The 24,537-nt window shown below is 40.6% G+C and overlaps 1 long non-coding RNA gene across 2 annotated transcripts; it reads left to right on the plus strand.

Moving 5' to 3' along the window:
* Nucleotides 1–206: 206 nt before the first annotated feature.
* On the plus strand, nt 207–21,945 carry LOC143819792 (uncharacterized). 2 transcript variants are annotated; one of them, XR_013225093.1, is made up of 3 exons: nt 207–285; nt 5,024–5,145; nt 21,096–21,945. It is a non-coding gene; the product is annotated as an uncharacterized LOC143819792 (long non-coding RNA). The 2 variants fall into 2 exon arrangements; XR_013225092.1 differs by lacking the exon at nt 21,096–21,945 and adding an exon at nt 6,000–6,092.
* Nucleotides 21,946–24,537: the final 2,592 nt, after the last annotated feature.

The raw sequence follows: 24,537 nt of genomic DNA on the forward strand, positions 1-24,537 counted from the left end.
GAAAAGAAAATCAGGAAGTCAGAGGGGAAACGGACTAAGTCTCTCATTATTCTGTGGCAAACATACTTACGAAGACATATAGAATTGTTTTATCCTGAGTCACAATATAGATCTATCTAAACATTGCCACCTAGTCTGACTGGCAATGGTTTCCCAAAATCTCAGGCTGAAAAAAAGTTCTTTTCTGTTAAATCACTTACTACCAGATCATTTCATCAAGGATGCCAAGGTCTGAACATTCGAGCTTCCATGAACATGGACCACTGAGCTACTGCCTCTCCCAAGGTACAGCCTCCTTCTAAAAACAACACAGAACACAACTCCATGTAACATATGAATTGCATGTTTGGGAAAGCAACAAGGCACAATTTACCAATTAGTTTTCCTGCATGCAAGTCCTTTTTGAATGAGCGTGGTCTTTTGTGTTCCTTTCAATGAGGCAACCACAAGAGAACTTCCTGGTCGATGGTTGCCTGAGGTACATCCTACATGTTATGAAGACTGCATAGCTGCTGTTGACCTAAATTTATTCCTTGGGAGGTCTTTGATAAGGCCTGAAGAAGACATAAGATATGATACTTAGATGTACTTCATCCTAGCAAGCAGCAGCAAATGAAAAAGTGGCAAGGATAGGGGAAAATCTGAGAACAATAACATCATTATACATGTTTTCCTTAATTAAACATTACCTGAGAGATGTACTGAACAGCTACAAGTCAGCAGCAGCCATGAATTCCTTGTAACGTGTAGTCTGGGTTTTCCTGAATTTTTACTGTGTCAGCATTTTATGACTCTCTCTGCAATACTCACTTTATTGAACTGTTGTGGCTATCTTGTTTAAAATAACGCTGTAAACTTTAATGTGTCTTTCTAGGTTTGTATACTCTTCTGTGCACGGAAGCACTTATAGTTTCAGCATTGGCTCCTAAAGACTTAATGTGCATACCTCACTGTAGGGGGTATGAATTGTCTTGTTTAGAGTATAAGGGCTTTCTAAAGGAGAGGGTAGTTTGGCTAAGTGCATGCTGTAAGGCAACTTACTGGCCATAAGATGTGAAGAACACTATTGACATTAGCTAGAGCTACAGTAGTGCTTAAAAAAAAAGGCAATGCAGGCAATTTGCTTGTATGTGGTCTAGATGCATGCCACATCAATACTCACAGTTGACTAATATCTTCAGAATTCTATGGTGCACCAAAGGAATTTGGGAAAACATGACAAAAAAGAAAAATGGATTATCTTAGGGGAAAATATCCCCCTTCCAGGTGACCAAGGGGCCTCAAATTTTGTATTTCTAGTTTCCTCATCACCCCTTCTTGACTCACAGCTATATAGAACAATACAAACATAGAACAATACAAACCTTTTATCTATCTATCTATCTATCTATCTATCTATCTATCTATCTATCTATCTATCTATCTATCTATCTATCTATCTATCTATCTATCTATCTATCTATCTATCTATCTATCTATCTATCCATCTATCCATCTATCCATCTATCCATCTACCCATCTACCCATCTACCCATCTACCCATCTACCCATCTACCCATCTATCCATCCATCCATCCATCCATCCATCCATCCATCCATCCATCCATCCATCCATCCATCCATCCATCTATCATCTATCATCTATCTATCTATATTTCTATACCGCCCATTTCTTTGCAGCTCTGGGCAGTTTACATTGAACATTATATAATACAAATTACATGGAACGATATATAGTAATAACAATATGTAACATCAATTTTCAAATAAGGCATCAAAACATTGCAAAAGCACATTATAATATAAATAAGAATTAACAGTAACATTGGGGGGTTGGTTCTTTCAGTCATGGGTTGGTTCTTTCAGTCTGGGGGTTCAGCAGCGGTTCTATGTCAGTCGGCCTCAAGTGAATGCCTAGTGGAGGAGCTCTCTCTTGCAGGCCCTGCGGAACTGTGGAAGTTCGGGCAGGGCTCTGATCTCCTCAGGGAGCTCGTTCCACCAGGTGGGGGCTAGGACCGAGAAGGCTCTGGCCCTTGTTGAGGACCGATGTGCTTCTCTGGGGCCAGGGATCAGCAGCCAGTTGGAGGTGGCAGAGCGTAGGACTCTTTTGGGGGTATAGGCAGGGAGGCAGTCTCTCAAATACACTGGGCCCAAACCGTGTACAGCCTTAAAGGTGATTACCAGAACCTTAAGCTTGATCTGGAATTCAACTGGGAGCCAGCCAAGTTGTTGGAGTACCAAGTTGTTGGAGTACAAACTTGATATTCATTGATATGGATACAGCCATTTTTTTCCAATCAGTGTCCCCTAATTCTTCTCCTTCAAACACTTTCCTTTGTGCATGCAGGTTTCACGATTCGCCCCCACCAACATAGTTTTCTCCTTTTTCATTAGCTGAAAAGCTTATTTAATTCAATCCAGTGTGTATCACATCTTTTGGAAATAGAGCCTGTCCGTACTCTCTAATGTAGGTGTTGTGCATTTTTAGCACATTGGTATCTGTTGTGGATATATAAATATGCATCCTAAATGCATATTTTTCATTATTTCTGACAAAGATTTCCTTTCCACTGAAAGACTACTCATGGAAAATTATTTTGGGAATGCTATCTAACTGCTGAAGTAAGTTGGAAGAACTTTTGCAAGATTCCACAAGACAAAAGGCTTAACATGTCATAGCTTTTGTCTATGAGAACAGAAAGTTAGATCAACAGAAAGGTGCCATTATCATATACAAATTGGAACAAGTTAATTCTCAAGGCTGACTTAAAAATATATATGTGATTGAAGGAGCAGCTGGACAGCTAGACACATTTATCCAGCTACAAAAAATAGTTAGAAAATCTGAAGCCAGGGTGAGAAACAAATCAGTTTGATAATCACAAGTAGCATATATGGGGTTAGAACCAGTGGTATTTCCGCACATTGACAAAAATAGCATTACTCCAGCGAAATGGCGTAGTGCTAAAATTATGCCTCCAGCCATTCCTCACCTTCTGGCTCTCTCACTTTCGTCTGCCACCTTCTCATGCTTCTTACATTCCACAAGTGCTGCTTTAAATGGCGAAAGAGAGCAACACACTTTACATGTGACTCTCTTCTGCCTGTCAATCAAGGCAGGCAGCCAATCCCCTTTCACAATGTTTTAAAGGCCCTGTGATGCCCGTTATTTCTTTTTAAGTAAAACTTCTCCATTGAAATGATTATGCATCTAATGATAGATGCATAGTGCTTTTTATAATGCCATCCCTTATGGAATCATGAGTCTGGAATCCTTAAAAAAATTATATTGTTCCTGATTTTTTTTTTGGGTGGGGGAGACATTTTAGAGAGGCATGCTTTCTGTGACAACTTTGGGGAAAAATTCTCTTTGCCTTTGCCTGCACGATTGAATGCCTATTTGTTGCTCCAGGCAGTTTGCTCTAAAAAAAGGGACAAAAAAGTCTCCGGAAGAAGGGAGAGGGAGGAGGGTGCAAGGGTGGGACATTGGAGGCAGAAAGAGTGCTTCTTTGCCTTCTTACATTTCTTTAGCATGTGGCTTGCTGGTTGCTCTCCTATAGCTCATACTACATAGGTTGGGGAATCCACTTTATGTGATTCCCCAACTACCACTTTAAAATGGTGGATGTTGCTTGAAGTTTGCTGGATGGACATGGACGTTGGCAACGTCATGCAAAACACCAAAATTATGACATCTTCATATGGTAAGAATTTCAATATACTTATTGGGTGTGGAATGTTTTCAGGTTTAGTGGAGTCCTGAGCAGAAATTGTTCAGCCTCCTATGCCCATACCCTTTTTTGCCCTTTACTTGTGTGCCCCCATCTTCCTTAGCCCACTCACAAGTTTTCTCACCATCTTTGGTCCTTACTGCCCCTACTGCCTGTGCACCCTTCCCATTATGTTGCTGTATGTTAGTTGCAGCTAGGATCTTCACTGCCATGGCCACTAGGAAGGAAAAGCACTCACAAGTAGGCAGTGAAAGAGAGTGAGTACAGGCATCAGAGGAGATGCATGAGTAGGGAGTCAGCAGCAATGGGCCATATCAAAAGCTCTGGGCTTGGCAGCTGCCCTGAACATCTAAAAACAAGTCAGAGCACTAACCAGGACCAATCAAATAGAAGTAGGTGGAGCAAAAGGATAAGAACAAAACATGATACTATGGTTATTAGAAACAAGAATGGTTGCCAAGTGTTTGGAGAAAAAATTCCTAGATGCTTAATGGGATGTCACCTACCTCTATATCATGAAAAACTACAGCTGCCATTTCCACACACTAAGATTCTATTGAAGGGACATGGAATTTTTCTTCAGGCCTGCTGGCATCTGTAACAACACAAAAAAGGAGGAAAGAATGAGAGCAGTGGCTTCTCTTTCACTTCATTGGCTTATTTAAAACTAAATGTTCTTTCACTGGGTAGCAAACAGATTCCTGCATGCTAATGAAATCTATTCCAAAATATTAAAACCCAGCTGGAACTAGAAAGCAGACATTTCTCTTTGCTATGATAGTTTTAAAGTATTCACAGCACTGCCAAATAAAAAAGAAAGAAAGAAAGAAATGAGCCATAAATCATTGTGAGGATAAATCATCAACCCCTATGCTGTATTTTAACATATAGCCTACTTACATAAAGGACAATAGAAATGACTCTTCACTTGAATAGTTTATTTCTGTTTGTTAGTATTTACAGCCTGGCTGACAGTGAATGAGTGTTCTGCTTTAATGTAGGCATGGTATATTTTTTTTACAAGGAACCAGATTCAAACCAAACTTGCTTGCCATGCATATTTTGCTCTATTTTGAGGCGAGAGCAATATTTGCTCTTTGAATTGCCCCATAAACCAGTTTCCACTCTTGGTGTCAACTTTTGGTGTCTTCAAGGGCATATAATAAAGAAATCTTTCTACCCTTTGGGATTTTCTGCCTGAGAATTTAGATGTCAGAAAGTGTATGCAAGCACTTTGTTTTTTGAAAGGTGATGGAATAACAGGAACTGCTGTTTGTTTCCTGCTTTCCTAGGTCTTAAAGAGACGCGCACAAGAGACTCTATTATGAAGGTCAATGCTCATCAATACTCCCAGAGAAGCAAGGGGATTGTCACGATGAATCCACAGAAAGATGAATTGTAATGATCCATGGAGGTAAAAATAAGTGAAGCTTTAAAGTGTTCAACAGGGAGAAGTCATTGCTGGAAATAAACTGTTCCACCATAACATGTTTTCTCCTGTTGATGCCCATATTAGCCCGGAGTCTATGATGCCTACTGAGATCTCCTAACAACAAAGGAGATGTTCTCTGTTCAACTAACATATCAACCTAAGCCTTGCCTCAAGCAAGCTCACGGAAAGAAAGAGAAAGGGAGAAATAGAGGGAGAGAGGAGCAAAGAGGGCACATCCATTTTCTAAATAACTGGGCATGCTTGCATTATGTCTTATGGCAATTTAATGAAATAGTCCCTTGTGTAAAATGCTTCATGACAGCATAGTTCATGATAGTTTTGCAGCAGTTGGATTAATTAAAATATTTACAGGTTGCATAGTTTCTGTATCATCATATCATCATTTGAATGAATCCTGCTGAAAAACAAGAATAATATTTGGTGATCCCCCCTCCCTCCTGAATCTTTCATAGAAATTGGCAGTAAATAAATAACTCTGGGCACTAAAATGTCTCACAGTGCTGTCCTAAGTATGATGTCATGGGACTAAGCCCCTCTGAGTAGACATGAGCAGACTTGCTTCCTCAACATATTCAGTTGAACATATCCAGGGGGTCTTCCTCTGTATGCGCTGCACTCTGCAATGACTCCTCATGTTGTTGCTGTACTTCATGCTTTCCCTTTTGGTGGGACATGCAAAGAAATTAGAAGGTCATTTCCATACTCCAAGTGAAGTCTAACCAAAGCAATTTAGAGCAGCACCATTACCTCGTGTGACTTTGACACTACCCTTCTGCTGTTCCAGCCTAAAATATCATTAACCTTTTTTTAACCAGTGCATCACACTGCTGGCTCATATTAAGCAAAGAACGGAAAAGAGCAAGATCGGCATGGCGGGACAAGAGGAAGAAATGATCTGAGAAACAGTGGGGAAAAAACAATTTATATACAACCATGAACAATGGATCTTCACGCCATTGGTCAGTTTTGGTTTAATTTCCGTGAAAGAACACTTGCATAATTTTATGGTTGGGGGTCACCACAACATGAGGAACTTATTTAAAGGGTCACAGCATAAGGAAGGTTGGGAATCACTGCTGTAGAGGGACTGTGAGAGGACAACGAATGTTCTCCTCCTCAGGTGAATCCTTCCTAAAAAAAGTTCTACTTTCAAACATTGACACTGCAGAATGTTCAGCCAGGAAGAGGAATAAAGGCTGAATGTTTCCCTTCTGACACTCAGCAGGATATACCTATTTGTATCAGAAGTCTGAAAACGTATTAACATATATTGTTAGCATCCTACAAATTCAGCAGTGTACCTCAATAGCTGGGACAGTTTTCTGTTGGAGCATTCATGGTTTTCACATCTCCATATCTGAATGTCTTAGAACAGATTCCAACTTTAGGGTGCGAAGGTTGCCTGAATGGATGTATTCAAAAAAGACAGAAATGCAAGACACAATTGATAGGATTTATTTTAAAACGTACCGACACTTGCTGATATAACATTGACTTTAGCTCAGAGAGGTAATTGCAAACAGCAGGAAAAAGTCTCACAAATAAACTCTGGCTCTAGATTTGATTTAGAATGTGCTAATAAATGTGAGCATAGTGGATGCCATTAAAGAAAATAATCAGGAGGGATTTCCAAAAATATGAGCTTCTGTAAAGCAATTTCCTGCAGGGTACATAAAATCATAGTTTCTGAAGAAACTGTTTCCCGGGCATTTCTAGTTAGTTAATATCTAGTAACTAGCACAGACTTGCTTTCTGTTGTCAGACATTTGTCTTTCAAGCGATGATTGCTTCTAAATATGCAATGCTGCATGTAGTTGAGGTGATTTAAAGGGGTGAATAGCTCATCACACTAGAGGCAGAGGAAACAATGGCTGATGAGAAGCTCAGTATCAGAATACTTGAAAGGAATGGAAAAGTTTTTCAGGACACAGCTGAAAGAAACTTCTAATCATGGCATACCAATTACTTTCTTCAATTCTATGCATTCCTATAACCATTAATGGCCCATTTATGATACCCCAGTGGGGTGATTGCTTCTAGCATTGATTTTTTAAACACCTTGAATCAAATTCTTGAATATCAGAATTAAAGTAACAGGAACTAGTTTCCTTTAGTCCCAGCAGCAAAAATCACATTTTTTTCTGTCTATATTTCCCACCCACAATTTCTTAAGGATTCTTCCTCTAGCTGGGACCCCCAATATCCCCATGAGTGTCATGGTACCCACCAAGTGTTTTCAGTATATGGATGGAGCCAGGGGGGTCTTTTGCGCAGCACAGTTTCTGACTGTGGAGATTGGAGATCTGATTGGTTGTGGAGATTAAAAGTCATCCAGTTAAACAGAGCTTCTACCTGAAATGTTTTACTATTAGATGTTGGCAAAGTTTAAATGTGCAAGAGATTGGTTAAGCTTTATTGTGAAGATAAACTACTTTGTATAGAATGGGAGGAGGAGGAGGGTCAGAATGGGAGGAGGAGGAGGGTCGGACACGATGGGTTGGACACGACTTCGCACCTAACAACAACTGCTTAGGAAAGTGAAATCAGACTACATAGCCTTTCGACCAGCAGTGAAAATTCTACTTTTCAAAGTCACCAGCAGATGGGAGACATTTCTTTGAAAGATTCTCTTCAAAAAAGCATGCATACTTGTATCCAAAGAACCCTTCATGCAAGAAGATAATGAATACTCAATGAAGGATCAAGACTTATAAACTGCATTTAATTAAAAGAGCAAATATACTAACATATATAAAAATAACCTTTTATAAATGAAATTTATTTTCATAAATTGTAGCAATATGGCATTCTGAAGATCTTATGTAGAATTTGTTACACAGTCCCCTATCTCTATTGCATTCCCTACCTCTATCTCTTCTTCAAAAAATATTGGAAATTGTAGTTCACCACTAAGAAAAACAAAGTAACCCACATAAAACTACAATTCCTAGGGATCCTTTGGAAAATAAAATTCCCACTAAACCAGTTTTAGCATGTGTATCCAAAGGCACTCTCTATCAATCGTTACAAACAGCAGATTTGCCATCATAGCTTCTTTTTAAAAAATGACCAAAGTGTGTGTTAATATGACACACTCATTTATGCAAAAATTACATATTGGGATACTACCTTACAGCAAACTATACATAGTAGTACAGATCACAGTCCCTAATAATTAATCAAAGCATCTTGTAAACTATTTCAAACAACACAGCCCTAATATCTGTGTGTGATTCCTCACCAGCGGCACCATTCCAGGTTGCCTCCAGTACAATGCTGCAGAGTTGCATGTTCTGCAGTGCATGGAATCTCCACAGGGGAAACATTTCAGCATCAGATCATCTCCGGCATGGAAATGTATCCCATATGGGACACATTTCTGTGGGACACCCAGTGTCCTGATGAACAGGGTCCCCCTGGGAAATGTGGTGGCAGCAGGTAGATTCTGCTGCATGGGGGAGGCATCAGGGGATGTTGTAGTTTGCTGGATGGTGGGATTGCAAACAATGCCCTGGTCTATCCTGTAGTGCCAGGACACACCATGAAGCCATCCAGGACATTCTTTGTCCCCTGCAGGCCTCTGTAGTGTGGGGAGGACAGGCCCTGTTAAACCCACCAGTGTTGAAAGGGAACACAGAAGAATCTGTGTACCCTTAGTGCAGGGCTTCTGGGGCCCGATCTGTGCCAGGCTTGGGAGAATGGTGGCCTGGTGGCAATGTCATATGCATGCAGAGATTTTCCCTGCCTCCATATGGCTGTTCTTTTGACCTTTTCCACCCATGTAGAATCAGCCTGTGAGTGATAGCCAGTACCTTAAATTGTGGCCAATTATTAATGAGTGATTGCAGAATGGGAATAAAAAGCTTGGTCTATCTAGCTCCTGATAATAGCCAGGCTGTGACATTCTACACCAATTGAAGTTTCTGAGCTTATTTTAAAGGAAGACCAGTGTACAGTATATTACAGTAATCTCATTGTGATGTTAATGTTTTATAGATCTAGGTGGCCAGATCAGCAGTATCAAGGTAAGGGGCCATCTTAAGTGTTAAGCTGAATTAGAAGGAAGTGGTGCTTTTTTTTTTTTGTAGCTGCATTAAATTTTCTCCAGCAATAATGTTAGATCCAGTATAACCCCAAGGCATTTAACTGAGTCAGCAAACGTCAGATGAACTCCATCAAAAGTGGGGAACATAATGTCCTTCAAGCTGTCTGCCTACCCAGACAGCATTACCTCTGCCTTTTCAGGGTTTAGTTTAAATCCTTTCTTACTCTTAGACAGTTATCCACAGCAACCAGACAACTATTTGGGATCTCTGCTGCATCACCAGAGGTTTTAGGTAAACTGGTATCATCAGAACAGTAATGACAAGTAACCCAAAACTTTGAAAAACTTATCCTAAGAGATTTCCATTCAGGATGAAAAGCATGGGAAACAGAATTTGGAATTCCACAGGACAGGTCCCACTCTGGATACTTCGTTTTCAATAGAACCCTTTGAGTCCAATCCATGAAGGATGAGTTGGAACAATTCAATGCACATCCCTTGATATCTACTTCTGTCTCCCATGCATCTCAACAAGATGGCATGATATACTGTATCAAAGACTGCAGGTTACAAGTGTCTCCAAACTATTGCAAAACATTCAGTTTTTCTATGGTTGGAACCTGGTTGTTGATATGTACAAATGTTTGGTTTAACTGTGTCAATTTTTAAAGTGTAACTTAGAATTTCTTTCCCACTTTAATGATGGATAGTTTTACTGGAAACAACTCCCTTCCTTACCTTAACATCCTTAGGTATAAATAAACTACCCTACCAACTCACCAAATGGATGTTTCCTTCACAGATTCTGAATTACTCCTCATGAATGATCAATTAAATCTTATGCCTAATGCATTCTTTTATTAGTGAAAAACACACAAACAATAAAAAGCCAATCCAAGCAGTAAGACTACAGGTCACCTGAAACAGATTCTTGCTTTATTAAATTTAAAAATTAAAGCATAGTTAAGAATTCATTTTTGTGTATGAATTTAGAGTTCCTTAGGAAGACAGTCGGTATAACTGAGCTTCTATTTCTTCGCCAAATTCAGGAAACCACATCTTAGGGGACTACTGAGTGCACAACAATTTGTAATTAAGCATCCCCATGACCAGGCCAGAAGGGAAGGTATAGAGTAGGATGGAATGGGGTACCAAGCTGCACTGAGTGGTGGTCCTTCTTCCTTCTCTTCTTACCAGTCATGACTCTCCTAGCCTTGGCTGGAAGGTGCCTCCTGCCCCTGACAACTTTCTGGCCATTGGACAGAGGAGGAAGCTTCTATCTCTTCATCTCATACAGTTTCTCTTTACATCTACTTGCAGATTTCCTCCACCTCTATACTCTCTCTCTCTCTCTCTCTAACCACTAACCTCCTCCTTCCTTGGTCTGTTTTCACTCACCCACCCCCTCTCTCAGTCTCTGTCCTTTTTGTACCCTCCTCTGTCTCCTTAGCTCCTCCTTCCATTCCCTGTGGACCAAACTTATTTAAACCCCACCATTTTCTGAGCATTTCTTTTACATCCTTTCCATGTTGTTGTTAGGTGCGAAGTCGTGTTCGACCCATCACGACCCCATGGACAATGATCCTCCAGGACATCCTGTCCTCTACCATTCCCCGGAGTCCATTTAAGTTTGCACCTACTGCTTCAGTGACTCCATCCAGCCACCTCATTCTCTGTCGTCCCCTCCTTCTTTTGCCCTCAATCGCTCCCAGCATTAGGCTCTTCTCCAGGGAGTCCTTCCTTCTCATGAGGTGGCCAAAGTATGTGAGTTTCATCTTCAGGATCTGGCCTTCTAAAGAGCAGTCAGGGCTGATCTCCTCTAGGACTGACTGGTTTGTTCGCCTTGCAGTCCAAGGGACTCGCAAGAGTCTTCTCCAGCACCGGAGTTCAAAAGCCTCAATTCTTTGACGCTTGGCCTTCCTTATGGTCCAACTTTCACAGCCAGACATTGCTACTGGGAATACCATAGCCTTGACTAAACACACTTTTGTTGGCAAGTGCGTTTTTTTCCTTTCCATAGGTGTACGCAAGTCCCAAACGTGGCCTCCCAAACCCAGCTTCTTTTCCTTCCTTCCCGGTAAGTTCTTCTCCCTTTTTGTATCCCATTCTTCTCTGTCCTCTGTCCTCTCCCTCTTGCCCTGGATCCTTCCCGCATCTTCACTGCTCTGGGTAGCCCTCTCTTCTGAGGTGGGGCTTCCTGTCAGCGAAGGAGACTCTGGAGGTGCTGCTGACAGCAGTGCCTGTTCTCCCTTCAGCATTCCTCCCCAGCACAGCCATGATGTTCTCCATGGCTGAGGCACCACTAATGGTGATCCCGGTGGCAAAGACGGCAGCCGCAGCGCTCTTGGTGGTGGGTGAGGCAGTAATGTCATTTTTGGCAGCAGGTGCAGCAGTGTTCTCAGTGGTGGAGGCCCTTGTGGGGTAAGTCCGGCATTGCCCGGTTGTTCCAGGAGCTTTACCCAAGGGGAAAGGCCTTCGGGGTTTTTGGGGTCATTGGGGTAGTCTGAGGGGATACCCAGACAGAGGGTGAACTGTTTTCTCCACTACCAGTTCATGTCCCTTTTTGCTCCTACTTAGCCTCTATGTTGTGATGTTGTGGACACTCTGCTCAGGATTTTGTCCCCATTTATAAACTTCAAGGATACAGTTATGCTGAGAACACAAGTTTCATAATGGATAGCCATCAAGAATGTTTCCAATATGATAAGGATAGCAAGTCCATCCTCTGAATGGGCGCAATTATGTAAGATGATTAGTGGTGACTTGTATCCTTGTCCTGAACTTATAGAAATAAACAGAAGTCTCTACAGGAAATTACACATGGCCTTGCTGCATGTATTATGTAAATGCAGTTGTTCTATTTTTTCACATTGTCTCAGCAGATAGGAAGACATGCAAATCATATTGTCAAAAGCATTTTCTTTCTATTTTTAACCAATGATCCCCATCCTGCAGTATGGTGTAGATGCTTGATTCCCCCCCCATGGGAACATGTTAATTTGTGTTCCTTGTTCTTTTTATCATTATTCTTACATTCTGGAAATCACTAAATCTTACTGACAATCTTTCATGGAAAACTACATCAGTTCTAATTATGTGCTCACTCTGGATGAAGAGATTTCTTCATATAATTGTTTCTTTCAAACATCATCATTAGAGTGTTGACTCCAGTTTGTAGAGCTTCCTCTTTTCCACTGAATCACTACTATCACGCCTGGAAGATGATGGATTTAGGGGGAAACTGGAATTTTATTTGTTTTTATGAGGTGTTCTTGCAACCTCGTTATTGCATTGTTAATCTTTTTGAATCTGAGGAGATAAGGTGGGATAGAAATGATTTTTTTAATATAAGGATATTTCTTTCTGTTTGTGGCAGGCTGTTCATCAGAGAATAGGCCTAGGATTTTCATAATTGGCCACTAACTTCAGGATCATCATGGGAATTGCAGTACCAACAATGAAAGGAATCCCAAAGTCCTGGTCCAGTTTATTTGCAATTATTTTCAACTGAAGCAATGGTTAATTCAAGCACCATTCATTCAGCATCCAAACTACCATGCAATATGTCAACTGCTAATCAGTCCAACTGCAATAAAAACAGAGGAATCGCAAAAGCTAAAATTGTACAAAAGTGTAGGGTCATAGTTTTGGAGATATGTACCATGTCTCACAAGGCACCAAACACTGCAGGATATGTGAAGAAATAACTAATGGGAGGAGTCAAAGTTGTAGGGAGCTCTGACTCTTGAAAGCTCATACCTTGACAATTTTGTGTGTCTCTAATGTGCTACTGGAATTGAATCTTGCTGTTTCACCACAGATCAACACAGTTAGCATATGAAAGTGCATGAGCTAGGGAGTTTTTTTGGGGGGGAGGGGGAAAGTCCTGTTCTTTCACAAGAAATTACAGCTAATGAGTTGCAGGCCTGCATCAAATTGTCATATATATGTAAGGTGACCAGATTATCCCACTTTTGGAGGGGCATATGGGGGCACCTGGCAAATTGTACTTATGTTGAAATTAAAATATATATATTACAATACTATTTCTGTGTTCTATGCATTCTATGAAACTTTTTGTTGCTCCATATAGACCAAATTTTTAATCAAGACCCCCCCCCCCCCGGTCAATGGTGTCCCGCTTTACCAGTGTTGAAATCTGGTCACCTTAATATATGATATAGTGTCCAAAAATACTGTTTGAAGTAAAATACAATTTTACAGATCGCTAATATTCGTATATTTGTGTTAGATATAGAAATTTTCCTGCTTTCTGATACACAACCATGTTTCTTCCATGTTTGCTGTAAACTTCCAGTTGACCAGATTCTCAGCATACAAAAGAGGCTTCTTGTGTTATACAATTATTTTTCTGATTTTCATTGTCATGTCTGAATCCTATCGGTGATTTTCAAATAATTTCCAAGTAAGTTGATATCACTATGGTCACTATCATGAGTGACTCTGAATTTGTATTTGAAGTAGATAATCTATTAAAAAAAACCCCTAGACAATCAGGTCTGGAATATGGGAACTGATGATTTCTCTAACCATTAACATGTAAGCTAAGTCAGTTTATTGGTTTATTGGTATACACCCATTTTTATCTCTCTTATTTCACCAATTTCTCATTTAGCTTTTAGAATCACAAATAAGTACCAGTGTTCAGGAAGAACAAAATAATGTCAGTTCCAGATATTTCTGATTATAGTCACAAAGTACATTTTTCTATCTGGGCATTAAAAAATAAAGGGCAGCTACCCTTTGTTTGGGAGGTGGTATAAAACTGGTCAATCTACTCTTTCACTTTTGAAACAAAAAGTTTAACATGGGGAGAAGGAAACCTGATGCCTGGCCCCTGTCCTTTGACTTTTTCCTTTCTTCCAATGCAAAGATCTTGGGTCAGTTAGTTTATAATGTCATAGATGCCAATCTATGCTTCACTCAATGTTCCTTGCATTTTTTATGGATACCTGTTAACAGTTGAAAATATCTAATACACAAGAGTTCAATAAAACTGTGGCATAATGCACAAAGAGAAACACAGAATAATTAATTGCCCCACGCAATTAATACTCATTTCCCCTCCCTATCATTCTCCTGTATCCACCAATACAATTTTCCAATGAAGAAATGTCCTTGAGAGATGATTTTTTGAAGAAAGAACTGGCTCTGTCTAGGCCCTATCACTGTATATTATTCTTCCAAGTATGACTTTCTAGAAAGATTGATAGTAATATGATTTATGGAGTTGCCAAACTGAATTAGAAAGCTGAGAAACTTACAAGTGCAGTCAACCCCCATCAATTCGATGAGGTCTGAATATCCCAACAGTAGCTATTGGCTGTCTGTTTATGTGATTCTGAATCTTGCCTATTCGACCAACAAAATCCATTCAAAATATTGCTGGCTTTAAATTTTAAAAACATGTGGGCTGCTTGACTTCTGAGAAAAAGGGCACTGCTCACAGGAGGAGTTCAATTTCTGAATGCTACTACAATTATGCTGGCCTTGATGTGGAGGAACATCTACATGTTTTTCCTCTAGAATAGCCATTCTCATAACCTTTTTTATACTCACTGTCCTTTTAAGAATTTTTCTCAGGTTCCAGGACTCCCAGCAGTATGCTGGATGCCTGTGCAATGACTGAGCCTTTAAAAGGCCTAAGCTAAGAGTGAACTAACTATTCTCAATGTATCTTGTTTTATATGTGTGTGACAAAAGGGTCCTTCATTGCTTCACTTACTAGGTGCCCTTGGAAACACTTTGGGCTTCTCATCTCACATTCCTCAGTCTGTGGCCACCTTCAAATGTGCCAGCAGCATGGCTGCTTTAGAATATTCTGTTTCAGGTCCTGTGAAAACACCTTTTTGTCAGGCTTTGCCCTCTTAGGCACATGCTCTCCACCTATTAAAAAAGGCCAACACCAACACAACAATGATTATCTCCCCCCTCCCACCGCTACAGTTTGCCTTTGTTTTGGAATTGCAGGACTATGTTGCAATGGCTAAACTGTGGCAGGAGCACATGTTGAATTATTCATCTGAATAAGTCCTTAATGATATACTTTGCAAAAACAGCCTAGGAAATATGACAACTAAGTTTCACTTAGTAATGCATCTGTGCATATTACAGCTTTCAGTAAGAAGCAATAATTTTTCCCTCTTTCCTACTGCATGATTAGATGTTGGTAAATAAGTTAACAGAGAGTGTTATAAAGCAATGCTAGAGGCAATTTAAGCCATTGTAAAGCTGTACAGATAAGAACAAATTATGCTGCTTTCTACCAAGTCCAATTATTGCTCCATCTAGCTTCAAATTTCTACTCTGATGGACAACAGCTTTGCAGAATCACATGCAGGGAAGGATGTTTCAGAACACCTATTCCCCAAGATCTCTTAACTGGCAACAGCAGGGACTGTTAACGGGGCTTTCTCATGGCATGTGCTGAGCCATGGTCCGTCTTCTTTGGGCTAAATTAATTAGGAAGTCTGCTGTGGAAGCCAATTCTTATTTAAAGGCAAGACTGAACTGCACGAGGAATGTTCTGTGTATTTAGCAATGTTCCACTAAAGGATATGAATCTAAAGTGAACAAATATCAATAAAACAATATCCAATGCTTTGTTGCTATCCTTTCACAACTCTTCTTGCTTCTTGCTTCTTACTGAAAGCTTCTAATCAGAAATCCAAGCTTTTCAAGTGACAGGACTGTCTAGAGCAGTGGTCCCCAATCTTTATTAGGCTGGGGACCGGCAGGGCATCGGGCCACGCCCGCGGGGACCGCGCCCGCGCGGGCCACACCCACGCCCACGTTTCGGGCCGCGCCCGCGAGCCACGCCCGCGGGTCGGGCCGCGCCCGCGAGCCACGCCCGCGGGTCGGGCCGCACCCGCGAGCCGCGCCCGCGGATCGGGCCGCGCGGGCACGGCCTGCACGGGCGCGGCCCGGCCCTGATTCCCTCTCCCCGCCCTCCCGCAGTAAGTAGCTTCCCGGGCCGCAAGCTTGCGGCCTGGGAAGTTTTTTACTGCGGGGGGGGGAGCGGGGAGAGGGAGCCGCGGCCCGGCGCCATGGCCTTTGCGGCCCGCCGGCGGGCCGCGGCCCGCAAGTTGGGGACCACTGGTCTAGAGCTTCTGACCATTCTTTTCCATACACTTGGGTTTATTGCCTGTTCTACAAGATCAGTTTTGGCATTTCAACTGAGTCACCAATACATTGTTTACCTGGAATCCTGAATGTGCCTCCTTTCCTTAGACTTCATAATGCATTATTATACAAATATGTGTGTATTAGTCTAATACCACAATTTTATGTCAGTTTTCTTTATCATGGTACTAGATCTGGCATCCAGGATGTTTGAAGCAATATTTCTGGATATTTTCCAAGATTCATATCCCAAGTAATCTGCCCAGTGCATACCATGGTGCCCATATGCTGCTCCTGGATAACTCCATCAGTTTCTTTTGACATCAGTTAAATCTCCCTTTGTGCTCATTTTCTCTTTGGATGCAGTGAAGAGACAGTTGCTGCCAACAGTCAACTGCCTCCTTCCCCTTTCTTGTTCATTTTCTTCCCCTGTGCCCAATGACATTGCTGTGACTGCTGCAGTTGTGTTTGTTGTGTCTCCTCCTTGCTACTTCTACCCCCTATCATCCCAGTCACAGTGAGAGTGAGTGGGTGAATGATCAAAAGAAGGACAGTGACTGATGATCCTTCACACTATCTTTGATGCAGAAGAAGTGAGCAGAGGGCTTGGAGGAGAGTCGGCCCTGATGATGGTTTAGAAATGGCATAGTGAAACAGCTACCACTGCCTGCTCTTCCTTCCACATCTGTGCATGAAGGGGCACTCTGGATTTCTTGTTTGAGGCCCACATGAATGCCGGAGTCATGTGCCAACTCTATGGCTCCTGCTGTTGAGTCTTTTGGTATGCCCCTAGCAATAAGCTTTGTTAGCTGAATGAAACTGAATTAAATCCACCAGTCTTACATAGTAGACTGCTAAGTGTTTATTATCAGGCCAGACAGACAGTAATATCTTTCAAAATTTTTAAGCTTTTGGTCAACCTTCCTACATGGTTCATAGCCCTGTTCGGCTTGGTTGACCATAAGCTGTGCATTCTCAGACATAAAAATTCCCTTCAATTTTTGTGATAGGCAACTGGAACGGATGTCCTGGATCAGTCATGTGTAAGAATCCTAGAGGGGGGGGGGGGTGTCTTGAATCATCCCTAATCCTAAATATTTCTCTGAAATATTCAGGACACCAAATTTCCAAGTAATTCCATTATACAAAAAAGTGGGAAACATTGAAGTTTCACCTTGAATGTTTCAATTTGCTTGAACTCTGAGAAGACCTAGAAAAAAACCTGGAGAATGACAATATGTGTTCTTTAAACCAGTCATTTAACTCACTTTAATAGTTAATAAATGTGTCCTTTAAATCTCCAAATACCAAGCATCTGTGCTTTTCATTTGAAAGTGATATTTGGTGCCCAAAGCTTAACTCTGTAATTCAGTTAGTCCAATGGAAGTGGCATTACGAACATTTTCAGGGACAAAAAAGACTTCTAGCTAGTTATATACTAAAGCCGCACTGCTTTCTATAAAGACAGTGGCATTTAAATTTCCTTTTATATTCTGCAATATTTCTAAGCACAGTTGCTCTTCTGTGCTGTGGCACTCTGCCAATTTTCATAAAATAAAAGCTTTAGTGCGGATGCTTCTGCGGGTCAGAAGTTTATTTTTTTTTTAAATTGGATTTTCCTTTCAAAGTGTCGCTTTCTTAAGGCTGGCATTCATTTCCGCATCTTAAAGAATAATACAAATCACCTGTTTGGTTCAATGTAATAGTCAGCTTTGATACCTCTTGTTCCCATCTACTGCATTAATGAGACACAGATGTTACCTTTAGCATTTTAAACTTTGTTTCTGTTTGTGAGAGAAAAGAAAGAGCTTCCAGCAGCATCACTCACTGAAAACCGATGGCGGTTTCTCCTCTCATTATCCTTTGTTTAAGAAACCACCACCTTTCCAGTGGCGAATAACTGGACCTCGCCGTTATGAAGCCAATCAGTGCAGCTTATTAATCAATTTGAGTGACTTGTTGGGAAACAGCTTCTTTCTCCCCATGTTCGGGGCTTAGTTCACAACACTCCCAGATTCCCTTGGTGAGTCCAAAGAGCTGTAGAATCCTTATGCAAAGGTAGAACGGCATGCCCATGTCATAGTAAATTATATCCTAATGCCTTTGTAATGAATCCCACATTTGCAAAAACACAAACCACCCACTGTTTGCAATGCTCCGTAGTGATTGAATTGGCTAGCTAGGGATGCATCTCATTTGAAAGATGCTTTGAATAATGTAGCCTTGATTTTATGATGCCTTCTTGAGAGAAATGGCAAAAGAGAACACAATTAATCAAGAGCAAGATTTTAAGACTTGATGGATTGAGTGGTAGCAGTTTTAAATGTAAAAGGCAGGCTCATTTTCAAGATGTTGCTAATTGAAAATCACACCCCGAGATGTTTTGTTGGAAGTGTGACTGCAGTTGAGGATCATTGTTGTTTTCAATTTTGCAATTTCATTTCAGTAGCAAAACTATATATTGCTTTTTTCACATTTTATTTTTTACCCCTGTATTTACTATCATATCTTTCATGTTTTGTTATTTGAATGGCATGGAAATGAACCATTGAGTAGCTAGCTACTAGCAAGTGTACTTTTATTATTTTTTTTAAATGTCTATCACAATTTACTACATGAAGATGGGGATAAAGAATGATTATTCTAAAGGCCTCTTAAGAAGTATTGCTACTCAGAAAAGAGATGAGCAGTCCTCTGTTGAAGCTATGAGTTTAAATAGTATGCTTGGAATATAAGGTACAACTCTGTTGTGTTTGCATACGTCTAACTTAGATATGGTTTAGGCCAGGGCTAGTCAAACTGCGGCCCTCCAGATGTCCATGGACTACAATTCCCAGGAGCCCCTGCCAGAATTTGCTGGCAGGGGCTCCTGGGAATTGTAGTCCATGGACATCTGGAGGGCCGCAGTTAGACTAGCCCTGATTTAGGCAAATTATATAGTACTGTAATGTAAGTTGTGAGGATGTGCCCATGTGCTGATGCAAACTACTACAGAGTAATGGTGATTTGATATGGTAAATCACTCTTCCTTGAAGATCCTTGGCCACTATGGTCACCATTTCCTCAGGAACCACTGTCAAAGCTCCCCATTCTCCCTTAACAGCACTCAGTGGTGGGATGAGGGGAAAGCCTATGGTGAATTCTAGGACACTCCCTGACATGGTGATGTCACTAGTTAGAGGCAACAGTGACAACACAGCAACACAGGATTCCAGTGAGTGCCATCCTGCCCCTGCCACTCTCCTAGACACTGGTACATATTTAAGTCAAGCAAACCAGGAAATTATGAATATGCATCAAAAAAGGCTACCCAAGCCAATTACAATGTTGACACTTGAAAGTGTGAGCACAAAACCAATGGAAACACTACTCGTTTTGAATTGAAAGTAAATTATCGCCAACCTTGCAGGGGGGAAATGTTCAACTTTTGAAGATGAGACTTGTGGGAACAAAATAATTCCTAGTTCTATACTCTATGCATTCTATCAGCCCTTGATTTGATATTTAAGCAGTAGCTATTGTCACATCCACGCAATTCCTAGGTATTAATATTTTCCTTCCAAACTTAAGTGCCTAAATATCTTATATAGCCAATATTGCTGATGGTAGCGTTTGGTATAGTTGATTGACTCTTGGGGGAAAAAAAGAGATTTTAATGGTATATTTGCCATTTTAATGGTATATTTGTCATATATTTGCCATATTTGCCGTTGACAGGGAGCTCCAGAATCATGTTAATACTATTGAATTCTTCTGCTAAAATGTCACAAAGAGTATGAGACCAGAAATTTGAGAGATCAGATAGCCATAGACTGCCACAACTATGCTCTTAATTTGTTTTTTCTATCAAATTTTCCTTTTGCTGTTATACAGGGAAAGATTAGACTGAAAACATCAATGAGCTCATTAGAATTTAACATGCTGTTTTATATCAAGTGTCTTTAAAAGAAGAAGAAGAAGATAATCCACCCTTCACAAGCAGCAAATGGAGCACCAGGATATAAATCCTGGGAAAACTGGCAAGCCTTTGGCTTCAAAGTGGGCCTGCAAATTGGACTGCCCAGACTTTGACTTTGAAGAAAGCACAGAAAGATTTTGCAGGTTTTCTTTCTTGCTATTGCAGAGTTCCACTGTGCGCTTTTAATCTGTGTCTATAGATGGGGATCTATAGGCGTTCCAAAGCAGTTTGTGCTTCATACTTTTAACATGACAAACAGTTGCGTTCTTTGCACCAGATGGAGACAATGCTGCCAATCACCTTCTAATCATCTTCAATGCCGTGTTTTAGGCTTCATGAAATATCAGTCACAGACAATTACTTTCCAGATATTTGAAGACCTCAGACAGTAGACCAGAATTTTCAAACCTCTGTAGTTCCTGTTGATGTTAGTGGAATTACTTGGTGCTCATTGCTTTTGAAAATGGAGCTATCGCGTCTGGCAAACTGATCTTTTACGATGCTTCTCTAGTTGAAAAGGAATAGTGATGCTTGAGGAATGTTATATATATATATATATAAAACTAATCTTAACAATGGTATTTGATATTTTTAAGAGACAAAATTGAATTACTGGGGAAAGTTCTGGATGAGGAGTTGGCAGTATGTTATAGTTACCAAAAAGTTTTTTTCCCCCCCCCGGAACAAACTGTCTATTATTGTCTGTAGCCCATCATTACCACATTTCAAAATCCAGTTATTATTGTATGGTTTCCTTTCTTTCAGGGGTCATCAAGACCATGACTGAAGTTTCTTTGTATTATTATGAAGTTGAAAAATAAACTAGCTGCTATCCCAAAAGCAAAACAAAATGAAATGCTCAGCATCATAATGTGCCTGAAGTTTCAAAATGTCCACCTGCTCAACTTCTACCCAAAAGTAATGGAGGAATGGAATGAGTGGTAATGAACAGGAAAAGTAAGGTCATAAAGTTTTGAGTGAATATGAAGACCAATTCATATTGGATCTCTACCAGAAATTGACTTATGAGTCTAGACCTGTATCCAGCCATCAAGTTCTCATTCATATTATTAGTGATGCTTTATTCTCTACTGATCTCCCTCCACCTCAGAATATCTCATATTTAGTACTGTAACTGCAACTTATAGATTCCAGTTTGAACCAAATGTTTAGCTATTTGATTGGGACTTGTAGCTATTCAGAGGGAGACAATGGCAAACCACTTCTGCTCATCTGTTGCCTTGAAAACCACATGATATTGTTGTCATAAGTCAATTGTGACTAGATGGCTCACTTTATTTTATTTACTTGTCAAGTAAGTGGAAAATTGTTCATGAAGAACAGAACATTATTCAACTTCTAAGTAGAGATAACCAAGTACTCAAAATCAAAAATTCAAAATTACTGGGTTTTTTGTATATTATACAATTCAATGCAAGAAGAATTATGTTTTCCTACTATAATTCCCATTCCAGGTTATTTCAAAATATGAAATACTAAGGGGAATTCCGCACATTGAAAATAATAGCGTCATGCCAGCGAAAGTGCATGATGCTATTAAAAATCGCACCCCCTGCCATTTCTCACCTTCTTGCTGTGCCACTTTCTTCTCCCATTTTCTCCCGCTTCCTGGCACTCTGCACCACTGATTAAAATGGCAGAGGGGAAGAATGTACTATACTCATGACTCTCCCCCCACCTGTCACTCATGGCAGGCAGGCAGGCAGGCAGGCAGGCAGGCAGGCAGCAATCACCTTTTGTTTTAAAGGGACAGTGATTAATTTTCTTTTTTTAGTGAAACTTCTCCATTGCAATGCCTATGTATCTAATCACAGATGTATAGTGCTTATTTTAATGTCACCCTTGAAGCTCAAGAACAGTAACTGTTTTCACAATTTTTGGGTTGAGGGCTGAGAGGCATGCTTTGTGTGTTAACTGGTGGAGGAAATATTTCGTGGCTATGTCTGGCCATGGCAACACATATTCGTTGCTCCAGGCTCTTTGCTCAAAAAAATATTAAAAAGCCCCATTCAGGTAGAAGGGAGAGGGAGGTGGGCTCGAGGGCAGGCACTGGAGATGGAGACTATGCTACTTTGCCCATGTTGGCTACACACATGTCCTTGGTGTGTGGCTTGCTGCTTGCTCTCCTCCCGCTAGTGCCAGATAGTTAGGGGAATCCACTTTTGGGGATTCCCCAACTATTGCTTGATAATGGAGGATTTAGCTGCCAGTTTGCTGCTGGGACACTTGATGCAGATTACATCGTGTAAAACATTTTTAAAAGTGCCTGCATAAGATTAGTATTTCACTTTTTTACTCGGATGCGGAATGGACCTAAATGTCTTTCTTCCAAGTTTTACTACATCTAGGCTTCTCTCGTCTGCAGTCAAATCTTTAGACACTCAGAAACTTATACCCAGGAAATCTTGTTAGTCTTTAAAGGCCCACTGACTTTAAATTATGTTCTTCTCTGACAGACTAGCACAACTATCCACCTGAATCAGCAGAAAAGCTCATCAATATTACTGTGATAGGCATTGTGCTGGCACGAACATGAGTGCAAAACAAGTTAGATGTTCATCATCTTCTTGGAGAAGAGTGCTCAGGGATCTGTCCTGGGTCCTGTGTTGTTCAACATATTTATAAATGATTTGGATGAAGCAGTGAAGGATGAAGGGCTATTAAGATGGTGAGGGGTTTGGAGACTGTCATATGAGGAAAGGTTGAGGAATCTTGGTCTGTTTAGCCTGGGGAGATGACGAATAAGAGGTGATAACTATCTTTGAATACTTGAAGGGCTATCATATAGAAGATGGAGCAGAGTTGTTTTCTGTTGCCCCAGAGGGTTGGGCCAGAACCAATGGGTTAAAATTAATTCAAAAGAAGTTTTGGCTAACTATCTGGAAGAAGTTCCTGACAGTTAGAGTGGTTCCTCAGTGTAACAGGCTTCCACAGGAGGTGGTGAGTTCTCCTTCCTTCAAAGTGTTAAAGCAGAGGATAGATTGTCAACTGATAGAAATGCTGATTTTATGAACTTAGGCAGATTGTGAATGGGTGGGAAGGAAAGGATGTGCCAGTGTTTGTCTTTTGTGGCCCTTCCTTGCATATCCAGGGTATTGCTGATCACCACTGCAGAATAGTAGGTGAATATCCTCCAGGCTAGGCTGGATTCCAGAGATTTTTTGGGTGTGTGTGTGTGGGAATTATTTGAGCTTGAAATTGGGTACACTATGGGTAGGCAGATAGTTATGAGTTCTATCTGCCTACCCATCTATCTAGATTTTGTGTGTGTGTGTGTGTGGGAATTATTTGAGCTTGAAATTGGGTACACTATGGGTAGGCAGATAGTTATGAGTTCCTGTATTAGGGTTGGGCTAGATGACCTTAGAGGTCCCTTTCAACTATGATTCTATGCACTGTTTGGCTTGTTTGTCCTTACTTTCAAAGCTGCCCAGGCTTGAGTAATTGTATATTCGTGGTAACTATTTTGCAGATTTTGGCAACCCTGCTGGTTTACTATAAAAAAATCATTGTATTGTGTATGTGTTTGTTCTTTCTGTGGTCATATTCAAATTTCATTCACCCTTAAATATACCTGGTATTCCTGAGTATACCTGGTATTCTGAGGTGATTTTTGCTGTTGTTTTCTTCTCAGCTTGACATTGGAAAGTCATATCTGAAATAAATGCTTCCGAACCAATCCAGAATCCCAATCCCAACCAATCCAGAATTAGAAAGCTTTCCAGTGACGTGGATCTAATAAAACTCTCATGTGGTCCTGGTTCTTGTTTCAGATTTCTTGACAGTTTCCATAAGAGTACACTTGTTTTATCTCCATCTTGCGAAGGTGACTGATGTCTGAAGGGAAAGCTATGGAGGATTAGAGCTACAGTGAAGTGAAAAGTTGAACAACAGCCAGTCATATCTACCTCGAAAGAAACCCTTACAGGTGTGTTGAGTTGTGTTGCTAAATGCGACCTTTTAGAGCTCCTATCCTTTACTGAGTTTTAAATGCTGAGTTGATCTACTTACGTTTTTTTGGGGACATATTGCCTCGAACTGTCAGAAGTAATACAATAACATTCATTAGAGCTGCTAAAGAAAACATACCGAATACTGCTTGATTAGAATGCAGAAAGAAGAGCTCTGCACAAGAGAAATCCAGGAACAATAAAAGGAATGTGCTTCTAATTCCATAGATATAGAT

The sequence above is a fragment of the Paroedura picta genome, chromosome 10 (assembly GCF_049243985.1).
Source record: "Paroedura picta isolate Pp20150507F chromosome 10, Ppicta_v3.0, whole genome shotgun sequence".
NCBI classification, from domain to species: domain Eukaryota; kingdom Metazoa; phylum Chordata; class Lepidosauria; order Squamata; family Gekkonidae; genus Paroedura; species Paroedura picta.